General features: G+C 40.5%; 1 pseudogene; it reads left to right on the top strand.

Annotated features, from left to right (window-relative positions):
• Window positions 1–255: 255 nt before the first annotated feature.
• LOC143941243 (zinc finger BED domain-containing protein 4-like) lies at window positions 256–8947 on the top strand (annotated as a pseudogene).
• Window positions 8948–11845: the final 2898 nt, after the last annotated feature.

The following is an 11845-nucleotide window of genomic DNA, read 5'->3' as shown; positions in this document are numbered from 1 at the left end:
ACCGTGTGTATGCAACAGTTTCGGACAAGATTCGACGGACAAAATCCGACGGGCAAAATCCGACGGATTTGGTTGTGGAAATCTCCGACTGTGTGTACAGGGGCTAAGAGTTCATCATGTTGAATTATATAATGTAGCACAGAGAAAACAAACTGAATCACATAGTGAAACACCCCTATCCCACCAAACAACAATAAAAGATGTTTCAGAAAAAAGATAAGTGGCTGAATTTGGATGCACAAAGCAATCACAGAGATGACGGTTACGGATAACGAGCAATTTACAATGGTGTCTGACTCTGAATTTCAGTGGTTTATATCCATAGTTGAGCCAAGGTACCCATTGAAGAGTGAAAAGTATTATCGTAATGAAATGCTGGGAAAGATTCACCAAAAAGTAATTGAGAACGTAAAGGCTATGCTGCAACCAGAGAATGCTGGCAACTCATTCTCATTCATGACTGACTGCTGGTTAGGACCAACAGAGTCACCAATAGACATGTGCATTCATTTTAGTCCAAATGCATTTTCCTCCGAATTTCAGGTATTTTCGTTATTGTTTTAACAAACGATAACGAAAGGGCAGAATCCGAAAAACGAAAGATCCAACATAAATAAATGCTTTATTTTTGTTTTCGTTGTGGCAACAGTTCGATACAGATAGGAGATTCGACATGTCACTGACAATATCAATCTGTGTCTATCTAACCTGTGGTCGAATGTGTCTAACCTTAACTCTATTAGTCCAGGATTATTCTACATAGAGAGAAAAGATTCGACAGAGAGAAAAGATTCGACAGAGAGAGAAAAGATTTGACAGAGAGAAAAGATTGGACAGAGAGAGAAAAGACTGGACAGAGAGAGAAAAGATCGCTGCTGGAATTGGGTGGGGGAAGTAAAATAAAAATAATGATGATGAATGTTATTGGCTGATTGTAACCAAAGAGGAGGAGCAGTAAAATAGCTAGAACTAAGTACACACGTACAGCCAACTTACGATTGCTAGCAGAGAGACACACACAAACTGAATTATTACAGAAGACAGTCAATCTTAGCTGGTCTGTTTGTCAGAGAACCTAAATTATTTAGCAATTAAGCATAAGCACAGAAGCAGAACAATAATGAAGCAAGCTACAGTTCAACTTACCTTTTTCATAATAATCTGCTGCTATTGTGTTAGCCCTTGTACACACGGTCGGACATTCCGACAGCAAAATCCGTCTGATTTTTTCTAACGGATTTTGTCCGAAAGTGGGGTTGCATACATGTGGTCGGACAAAGTTGCCATAAAATCCAATCGTTCGGAACGTGATGACTACGTTGCAGCTAGTAGCCAATAGCTTTGGTGTCGTAATTTGATCTGAGCATGCGTGGCACTGTCCGATCGGAATTCTCTACAAATGATCGGACAAAGTCCGATCGGATCATGTTGACGGAAAATTTTATAGCCCAGCTCTAAAACTTTTTCGGTCGGATATTCTGACGGAAACAGTCCGATGGAGCCCACACACGGTCGGATTATCCGACAACACGGTCCGATCAGACATTTTCCGTCTGAATATCCGACCGTGTGTACAAGTGCTTAGTGTTGTGAGCCTGATAGTGATACTAGTGTTGCTAGTATTGTGATAGCCTCAGAGGCTGCCCGTGTTGTGGGGGGGGGGGGGATGATTTATTATTATAGATTCTATATTATAGATTGAGATTCTATATAGATTCTATATACCCTATCTTTTTACCTGTCTGATCAGTGATCGCTATCACCAGTCCATTTTCTGTTTGAACTATATACATTCAACATGAATCACAAAGATTCGACAAAGCAGCGAAAAACATACAAACGTTGAATCTTTGGCTTATGGTGTTTCGTTTTCATCTGAAAAATACATTTATTTAGTTACTCCCAAAATTCGTTTTTATTTATTTAGTTGTTCGCTAAAAATTCGTCTAAAAAATCCAAATTAATTGAGGCCGAATCTGTCATTGAAGGCTTATGGTGTCTGTTGAAAGTTCTAAGAAGATTCGACGGAGCAGCTAAACTATATGGAGTCATACAGTTTAGCTGCTCCGTCGAATATTCTTTGAACATTCGACAGACACCATAAGCCTTCAATGACAGATTCGACCTTAATTCATTTGGATTTTTGGACAAATTTTTAGTGAACAACTAAATAAATAAAAACGAATTTCAGGAGTAACTAAATAACTGTATTTTTCGGATGAAAACAAAATTCCGCAACAAAATATTTCAGTGTGCACATGTCTAGTCACCAATGAGTCTAATGCCGCGTGCACACGATTAGAATTCTCGTCGGAAGGAGCTCTGATGGTTTTCCCGACGGAATTCCAACGTAATTCCGCTCAAGTTATCTTGCCTACACACGGTCACACCAAATTCCGATAGTTTAGAACATGGTGACGTCCACCAAGTACGACGGGACTAGAAAAGGGAAGTTCAGCACCACGTACAGCACCCTTTGAGCTCCTTTTGCTGATCTCGTATTTATCGTGTGTTTAGTAGAAGTTTGGTTAGAGATGATTCGCGCTTTTCAGACTTGTGCTTCAGATCGTTCCTGCTCTACAGTTTGTGGTTGTCGGTGCGTATCTGCCTATCAGTGCATGTAGCTAGTTCGCATTTGTTTGTCATTGCGGCCTATATCTTGGTATAGTACGCTTTGATTTTCAGTGCTTATTGTCCGCTCGTTGTTGATTTGCATTTCGTTCTTTCAGGCCTTGCTGTTTATCAGTGCTTTCTGTTGTCTGTTCTGACCAGCCGACCGTTTTGAAGCCATGTTGCATGTACATACTCGTCGTAGAGTTCCTGCTGTGCAGGGGCTTCGTGTTGGGGTTGTTACTTTGACACAAGCCCGGTCCATGAACAGGGTGGGAAGGAGTTCATGGACCAAGACTTGGTTGCTCCAGCGTGACCAGTTCTCGCACATGCCTTTGCTGCGTGAGATCCGTGAGAATAATCCTGATGATTTTAGGAATCATCTCAGGATGACAGACCCTGTTTTTCACCGTCTGCTGGCTTTGCTGTCCCCTTATATCAGCAGGCCGGATACCTGCATGTGGCAAGCTATCACTCCGGAGCAGAAGCTAGTTGCCACGTTGCGGTACTTGGCGACAGGGAGAAGCCTTCAGAACATCAAGTTCTTGACAGGCATCTCCCCCCAGGCTCTGGGGATCATTATTCCAGAGACCTGTTCTGCCATCATACAGGTCCTGCAGAAGGAATATATGAGGGTAAGTTTTCTAATTTAACATCACATTCTATGTATTTGATGTTTGCTAATGTATTGTATTTCTTTCATCATTCTATAATTAACATAATTGTAATAAGCTGGAAATGTCCTCTTTGTCCTCATGCATGTTGGATTTTTGTATGCTCCTTTTTTGTCCTTCATGCATATTTGCCGTCACTAACCCCACCAGCATGCGATCTGAGGCCCATATACTCCTAGTCTAGTCAATTAACAATGTATTTTGTCAGCTCCATTGTAATGCTTTACCCTAAAGACCCCCTAAAATGTTTACAAATGTTATTGTTGTCCTTAAATTCATGCAGAGTGCCAGAGGATTTTTTGGGGGGCCCAAAATCATTTGGAACCCCCCTCCCCCCAACCACTAAATCAGCTGATAGCAATCCTCTATCTGCTGACTTTGCCAAACCCAATACACACTATACCTACCTCTTTTGTGGTCAGATTTATGGATGAATTTCTCCAAGCATGTAGCGCAAGGGCCTGCCTGAATACTTTCAAATGCTACTGTTTAAATTTTTCTTCTCATATTATTATCTTGATACGTAATTGCAGAATCTACAAATTTGCTTCCATTTATTAATTTGGTTTGATGCCACTTCTTATTACCTGTCCAGTGGGCTGCCAATAGTGTAATTAAGGAGGGGCTGGCCAAAGTAACACAGATTACTTTGTTTTTACTCCATTACATAGTGGAGAGGGTGTTTACCTGTCCAAAACATACCTCCCCCCCAAAATATTTTTAAGGGGCCATCAGAGAGGGCGATGAATCTGAAAAGTTGACCTTATATTTTAGCCTTTAAATACTCTTTACAAGAAATGTTATACTGATGTTAGCCAACAATGTTTGTGTATAATCTGCTTGTAATGTTTCTGTGCAAAATTACTCATTTGATTTTTTTGTTTGACTCCACAGTTTCTTTCAACGTCACAGGAATGGCAGACTGTGGCCTCCCAGTTTGCCCAGCGGTGGGATTTTCCTAACTGCGGAGGGGCAATCGATGGGAAGCACATCCACATCGTCCCACCACCCCATTTGGGATCATACTATTTTAACTATAAGGGGTTTCATAGTACCGTGTTGATGGCGGTGGTGTCGACGACATATGAGTTTCTATATGTGGATGTGGGGAGGAATGGCCGGATTGTCGGATGGAGGAATATTTACCTGGACCGAGTTTTACCGACGTCTCGAGAGTGGTGGCTTGGGATTGCCACCCCAGAGGAGAATGTCGAAGGACAGCCATTTGTCTTCGTAACAGATGAGGCTTTTGGTCTGGGAAACCATGTCATGAGGCCATTCCCCCAGAGGACCCTAACACCTGAGAAGAGGGTTTTTAATTACTGGCTGGCCAGAGCCAGAAGAGTTGGGAAGAACACATTTGGGATTCTGGCCAGCCGGTTCCGCCTGTTTCAAACGGCCATTAATATGGCGGAATACAAACTTAATACCATCGTCTTATCTTATTGCATCCTGCATAACTTTATGAAAAGAAACAACCCAAATTATGTGGTCACAGTTGGGCCTGACGCCGGACTTCAACAAACAATGACATCCCTGGAAGCGGCCCATCCTGGCTTGCCCCCCCAAAGCGCCCGTGAAGTGCAACAAAATTATGTGCAATATTTTTCGGGGAGGGGGCCATTGCTTTGCCAGCACATATTGAATACATTTTACACTTAATCTGCAAAAATCTGGATTTTGAATTCCTGATTGTGTTTATTTTTTCTGTCTCCTAGTGCACTTGTATTGGTTTGTACATTATTATCTAAACCCATTGACACTGTAAACACCAGTTTAAACACAAAAAATGGTATTGATCATTGAAAGAAGAAGACACACATTGTTGAGTAAAAATCCTTTTACTCCGTACACATTCACATGTGCATTGGAAAACATATTTTTTTGTTTTAAGGTTACATAAACAGCCATGTTTCAAAACAGAACATACACAACTCTGGAACTTACAAAGTTCAACATTGGAAAACTTAAAAGGCAAGATCACACATTATATTGTCCAAAATGTGTGGATCTTGCCTTCAACGGCTGGGGTGAAGTCACCCCTATAAAAGCCTAATTTTGAAGATGCAAACTGGGGATTTACATTCTGATCCCATGCCTAATGTCAACATGTGCCATCTCCCATCATGGGGGACAAATGGACGTGCTTTGAGGGTGCAACCCCTTCCTCTCACCTACTTGAGTTTTGAGGAAGGGGTTGCGGGCACAAAACATGTACATTGATATCCCCTGATGGCAGATAGCACATGTTGACATACTTTGTACATCTTCAAAATTAGGCTTTTTTAAAATGTAAACAAAATAGTGCCTTTTTTTGGAAAATTAAATTCTTCCAAGGACATCAATCATGTTCTTAAGTTTTACTTCAATATCCATAGTTTTCTGTTTAATAATGTGTAAATCTTGGCTGCACCACATGATGTCCTGGATTAGCCTTTGGCCACTGTCACTGGTGAAATGATCTGATTGTTCTTCCACAACCTGTACATCACCTAAAAATCAAAAAAACACACCATGTATTAGAAATATGCAAGCATACTTCTCTTATTACTGGGGGTGTCAGACACTCATCTGTTGTGGTCCCAATCTGTTCAGGAGGTGAGGGGTCCCTGGTGATCTCATATTTCCAGATTCTTTGCTCCCCTATGAGAATGAAACAAAAGGTATACTTAGTACACAGATATTTGAGGCAACAAATATGAATGATAAACATTGCTTAGAAGTGGGGTACAATTGTCTGTTTGGGCAGAATTACAAGCTGAAGACATGATTTATGCCCTTATTAAAGCTGGAATACTGACCTTTTTTGGGCCCCCAAGTATCCAATGGAGTACCTGTGTTTGACGCCCTAAAAAGTTTGTTCTTGTGTCCCACACTAGTGCACATAGTCCAGATGTGTAAACAGCTGCTGACTGTCATCTCCATACATTACACTGAATCTAGTTTGCCATTCCTTTTAGGTTCAAACACATCTAGACAACAATGTCCTAAACCTCTTTTATTAAATTGAAAAATAACTTGAACAAATGTATTTAATCAGGTATCTGGGAAAACATCGTATTTATTTAGGAAACGAACGATGTTTACTACTTACTGTGCAAATGAACATGAAAGTAGCCATTTTTAAATGTACAACACCATAAAGAAAAACACATGGCGCAGCATGCAATATTAATAAAAATAGGAACACACGACAAATACTTACTTTTTCTAAGAACTTTCTTGATCTTTCTATACTGATCCTGCTCCCTTAATTTGAGGTCCAACCAGCGTTTCCTCAATTGATCCTTGGATCGTCATACCCCAAAATTCCTGTACAGACTCTTCACAACTTTAGTCATGATCTTGGCCTTTCTCAGATTTGGGTTTGGGTATGGACCATAATTCCCGTCATAATCGACATATTTGTGGCCTTAAATCTCCTCCAGGTTCGGGACATTCCTGGTTCCGGGCTTTCCTCCTCCTCGTTACTGCTATTATGCACCTGGTGTGTCTTCTCCATGTTCCTCTCCCACTGCGACGAAAGAGACGGGGCGGGGAATATTCTAAAAAGAACGTCAGGGGCGGGCGACGCGGGTTGAGTTTCACACATGCACAGTGTATATAAAGCTTAAACACGTGTGTATCGTAACTACGTTCTGTGTGCAGAGGAAGGAGGAATGGAAGCAACAAATGTTATAGGGAAGGTAAGATTTTAACTTTGGTGACATGAGCGGACTATACTGAATCTAGATTGATGCCTATATTGGCTTTTAAGATTATCCTGAGATGAGTGTTTTTGTCTTTTGTTTAGTCTTGCAGAGAAAATGTATTCATTTAAAGACCAAGAATTCCTGGGCGAATTCCTGGATAAATACCGTGATATGCGCAATTTATGGGAGGTGAAAAACCTGTTATATTACAATAAAGAAGCTAGGAAGGCAACGCTGCTAGGAAGGAGAAGCTGCTTGAATTTGTAAAGACCCGGGCCCCCAATGCAGATAAATACTTGCCTATGTGTTTTTCTTCAAATAGCAAATATAACATTTTTTGGGTGAGCAGGCAGGTACATTTCAAAAATACAAAGTCAAAATTAACAAGGGACACCAACAACAAACAGGTTTACAAATACAACATAATAATAGTGTTGTGGAAACGTGACATAAAAAATAAAAAGGAGAGCACTAGAAAATAATACAATAATCCAAAAATGTATATTAATAAAAAAAAGGACTTTACAAAAAAACATATATATTATGTAGATATGGCTTAAATTAAAATAAAGATTATTCAGGAGATACCTAGAAATAATAAAAAAATAAGTTTGTGATAACTCTGTGTTAATATGAGCAGCAAAACAACTTAATTCTTCTAGCATTATATAAAGAAGAGAATGCGTGGCATTGACCAATTAAAAAATTTGCAGTGTGAAGATTCTGCTATCTCCATTACGAACGCTAGTTTTACCAGACCGAGCGGTTCCATCTCGTACTGGATTCTGAGCATGCCTGATTTTTTGGCGTGTCGGAATTGCATACCCACGATCAGAATTACCGATAGAAAGTTTTTCCATTGGGAAAATTGAGAACATGCTATCAATTTTTGGCTGGTGGCAATTCGGACAGCTAAATTCCGATGGAGCATACACACGGTCGCATTTTCTAATGAAAAGCTCTCATCTGTCTTTTTCTGTCCGGAATTCCGATCGTGTGTACGCTGCATTGCATGCCACTTCATTGACAGCGGATGGACAAAAAGGCAATCGGTGTTGAATACAAAGGTGATGCAAAGATCCCACACTGGGGAGTAAATTAGAGAAATTTTTTAGGCAAGCTATAAGACTGGAGAATAAACAAAGACGGACTGATGCTTGTGCTTTGTGACAGTGGCACAAACATGATGAAAGGAATGAGGCTTGCTGAAGTGTCCATCCTGCAACTTGTGGTAAATGATGGCCTGTCAAGCCAGAAAGCTTTGATAGATATAATTGGCATGCTGAAGAGGTGTGCAGTCCATTTCTACAATTCAGTCCTTGCTAAGCAGCGACTGAGGTGCATTCAGGCAGACCTTGGCCTACCCAAAAAAAAGCCTAATTCAGGCTGTTCCAACACGTTGGACTTCAACACTTTACATGCTGCAAAGAATGCTGGAACAGAAGCGAGCTCTGAGCATCTATTCAGGCGAACATGGAGGATATAGTTGTCCTACTGCTGACCAGTGGGACATTGTAGCCAATGTCATTGAGACCCTTCTCCCCATAGAGGAAGTGACACTAGAGGTGAGTCATTACGACTCATCTGTGTCATCTGTCATCCCATGTGTGAAAGTGCTGAAGATGCTTCTTTGAGAGAATGAAAGACCCAACACGTGACATTAAAACATTCAGGAAGATCATGAGGGACAGCCTGACCAAATGCTTTGAGAAGCATGAAGAGAATAAACATGTTGTGCTAGCATGTCTTTTGGATCCTCGATACAAGAATCATGCTTTCTCTTCTGAGGATGCATTGGCCAAGGCAAAACAATGGCTGACAGAAGATCAACACGAGCTGCTGGAGGTTCCTATTGAAAGGTCAAGTTTGGAAGAGAATGTTACTAATCTGGAGGAGCAGGATGCTGCAAAAACAGACAAACGTCAAAAAAGACAGCAAGCAGAAGAGAATCTTCATCGTGGTTCAAATTGATACCATGTTTAGTGTGTTATTGGGGCCTCATGCGGAGGATTCTTCTGAATGTGCATAAATAATCAGCCTGGATGATGAACTTCAGCTCTATTTGAAGGAACCAGTAATTGACAGAAGAAGTGGTGATCCCCTTCAGTGGTGGAAAGAAAATTAGTCACTCTGCAAAAGACTTGCCTCTCATGCTAGAAGATACTTTTCTGCTCCTCCTTCATCTGTACCAAGTGAGCGTGTTTTCAGTGAAGTGGCAGCAATTTATGAAAAAAACTGAACACGTTTAACAGGTGAACATGCTGAAATGTTATGGATTTTTGCACTATAATATTGCTCTACTTAACTGAGAGAATTGAAGAAAGTGCAGTGTCAGTGTGTCATGTCCACTGTCTAGCTTTTTTCACTGCAGTAGTGATTTATATGTAACCAGTGCAGTGCAATGCACTAGTAACAGTTATACATTTTCTATGTTTTGGAAGCCATTTAAGAAGTTATTGTTTTTTCAAGTTGTTTTTTTTCCCAGTTGTTTAATTTTAGACCTCATTCATCACACCATGGTGTGTTTTTCACCCATCGGTTTTCATGTTACGAACAAGCCCTTAATGTATAATTTTAATAAACATTAACATGTTTAGTTTATACCAGATTTGTGCATAAAATTGGTGTTATTTTTGAAAAGTTTAAATCTACAAAATATCAGCAAATAATATAGGCTACAAGCAGGAGAGGTGGCCAAAATATCTGTATCGTATTGGTACGGAAAAAACAATATCGGTCGATCCCTAGTCGGCAAGCAGATTCGGGTGCAGGCACCAGCATTGCAAGTAAGGGAGACCGGCAGTGAAGCCAGGCCAGTTTACTACTGGGCATGTGTGAGTTGCGCTACACTTTCTGAATGATCCCTTTGTCTTCTGGGACACACAGGTCCCAGAAGGCAGCTGGGGGGAGAAGGAGAAGGAGGGACCAGCTGTCATAGATCACCGTTCGGCAATCTTACCAGGAAGTTGGAGCGGGTACCAGTCAAAACCAGATACCTGCTCCCCCTCCCTTCCCAAAAAAAGTGCCAAATGTGGCAGTGGAGGGTGGGAGGGTGCTTTAAGCACATTTTGTACATTAGTAGAATGATTTAAAGAGACAGAACACCATGTTTGGTTCCCCTGCACAGTTATTACCTATTTAATTACTTGCTTCTCCTTTTTTGAGTGTAAGCTCTCACGAGCAGGCACCTTCTTTTTTTTTTTGTTTTTTTTTGCTACTTCAGCGAATTTATCAGCGAGGTGCCAATCAACTTTACGTTCATTTTAGTTTACCTCGTCTTAACATCACATCATTGTAGCTCTTCTTATTTGTAAACCTTATCATTCAAAGACTTTATTCATTTATACATTAAAGAGAAAAGAAAAAAACCAAGAAAGGAAACGCCATCAAGTCATCTTAAACTATCCCTTTAAAATTTATCCCTTATCATCCTTCGCCCTAATTCTTCACTTTATTTACCCCCCACCCCCCCCTCCCTCCCTTTTTCACATTCGTTATGGGTAGGAAGAGAAGAGGAAAGCATCCCGTATCCTAAGGTGATACATCAGCAATCTGCTCTCGTTTGTGCCTCCTCTTCTCTTTGTCCCTTTATACTCTCTTCTACCCCCTCCCTCCCTCCTCCCTGTTCCTGGTTACTTTTCCTCAGAGTTCTACTTAAAACCTCACTTTCAGTTTACCTTTCCCATAGTTATTCCTGCGTTATTTCCTCCACATATCGCCATGATTTTTTAAATTTTTCCCAAAGATCCCATTTCCGATCCCTCTCCTCCTTTATAGCTGGATCCTCATCTCCACCCTCCCCACTTTCCATATGTTGTATTTCGGTAACCCGACGAATCCAATCCTGGATTTTGGGGCTTTCTTTCTCTCGCCATTTTCTCGGGATGAGATTTTTTGCGGTGTCTAATAATATAGGGACTAATGATACTTTATGTTGGTTAATTGTCTCTTCTGTCCCGTGGAATAGCACCATCCATGGGTCTTCTCTGACCACTTTTCCCGTTACCACCTTTACTAATTCAATTATCTTCTTCCAGTATTCTTTAATTTTGGGGCAATCCCACCATATATGGCCCATACTCCCGATAGATTTACATCCTCGCCAGCACTCCGGTGATTGATCGTTTCTAAACCTACTTAGTTTGTCAGGGGTAGCATACCATCTTGCTATACATTTGTAATTTGTTTCTATCGTTTTACTCCCTCCCCCCGCAGAGTGAATTAAAGATAATATTTTCTTTCTAATTTGAATATTACATTGTACCCCCAGTTCTTTTTCCCACTTTTTAAAAAAATGTCGGTTCCTCCAGCTCATCCCCCTCTGAGATTATTTTATATATCGAACCAATATTTTTTCTTTTTTTTGTTGTTTTGTCCCTCTGACACAATTGTTCAAAGGGACTTAATTCATCTTTACTCCGAAGAGGATGGGGTAACTTTAAAACAAAGGTTCTTAACTGGAGGTACCGCCATTCATCAATCCTCATTAATTCTGTGTCTTCTCTTAGTGCTTGGAACGTGTTTAAGTTATCTTCTACTAAGATATCTTTTAATTGTGCATTATCTTTTGATATCCAATTCCCCCCTATTTCTCGTTGTCCTGGTGGGAAATAGTTATTATTTTTCAGAAAAATCAACGGTGAGTTATACCTCCACTTTTTTTGCGTGTGTAATTGGTCCCATAATTTAAAGACTTGTCGTGTAATCTTGTGAGTGTTTAAGCCCAGTGTCCTGAGTTGTGGCAGATTCCAAATTATTCTTCCTAATTGTGTTTGTGAAAGCGTGTTTTCTATAACTACCCATCTTTTATCATTTCCCTCTTTCGCCCACTCTACCACCCGTGACAAAACTACTGCGTTATAATATCTT

Source organism: Lithobates pipiens, unplaced genomic scaffold (genome assembly GCF_037356315.1).
Source record: "Lithobates pipiens isolate NorthernLeopardFrog02 unplaced genomic scaffold, aLitPip1_a1.2 Scaffold_3, whole genome shotgun sequence".
NCBI lineage: Eukaryota > Metazoa > Chordata > Amphibia > Anura > Ranidae > Lithobates > Lithobates pipiens.
This window is presented reverse-complemented; position numbering and strand designations above follow the sequence as displayed.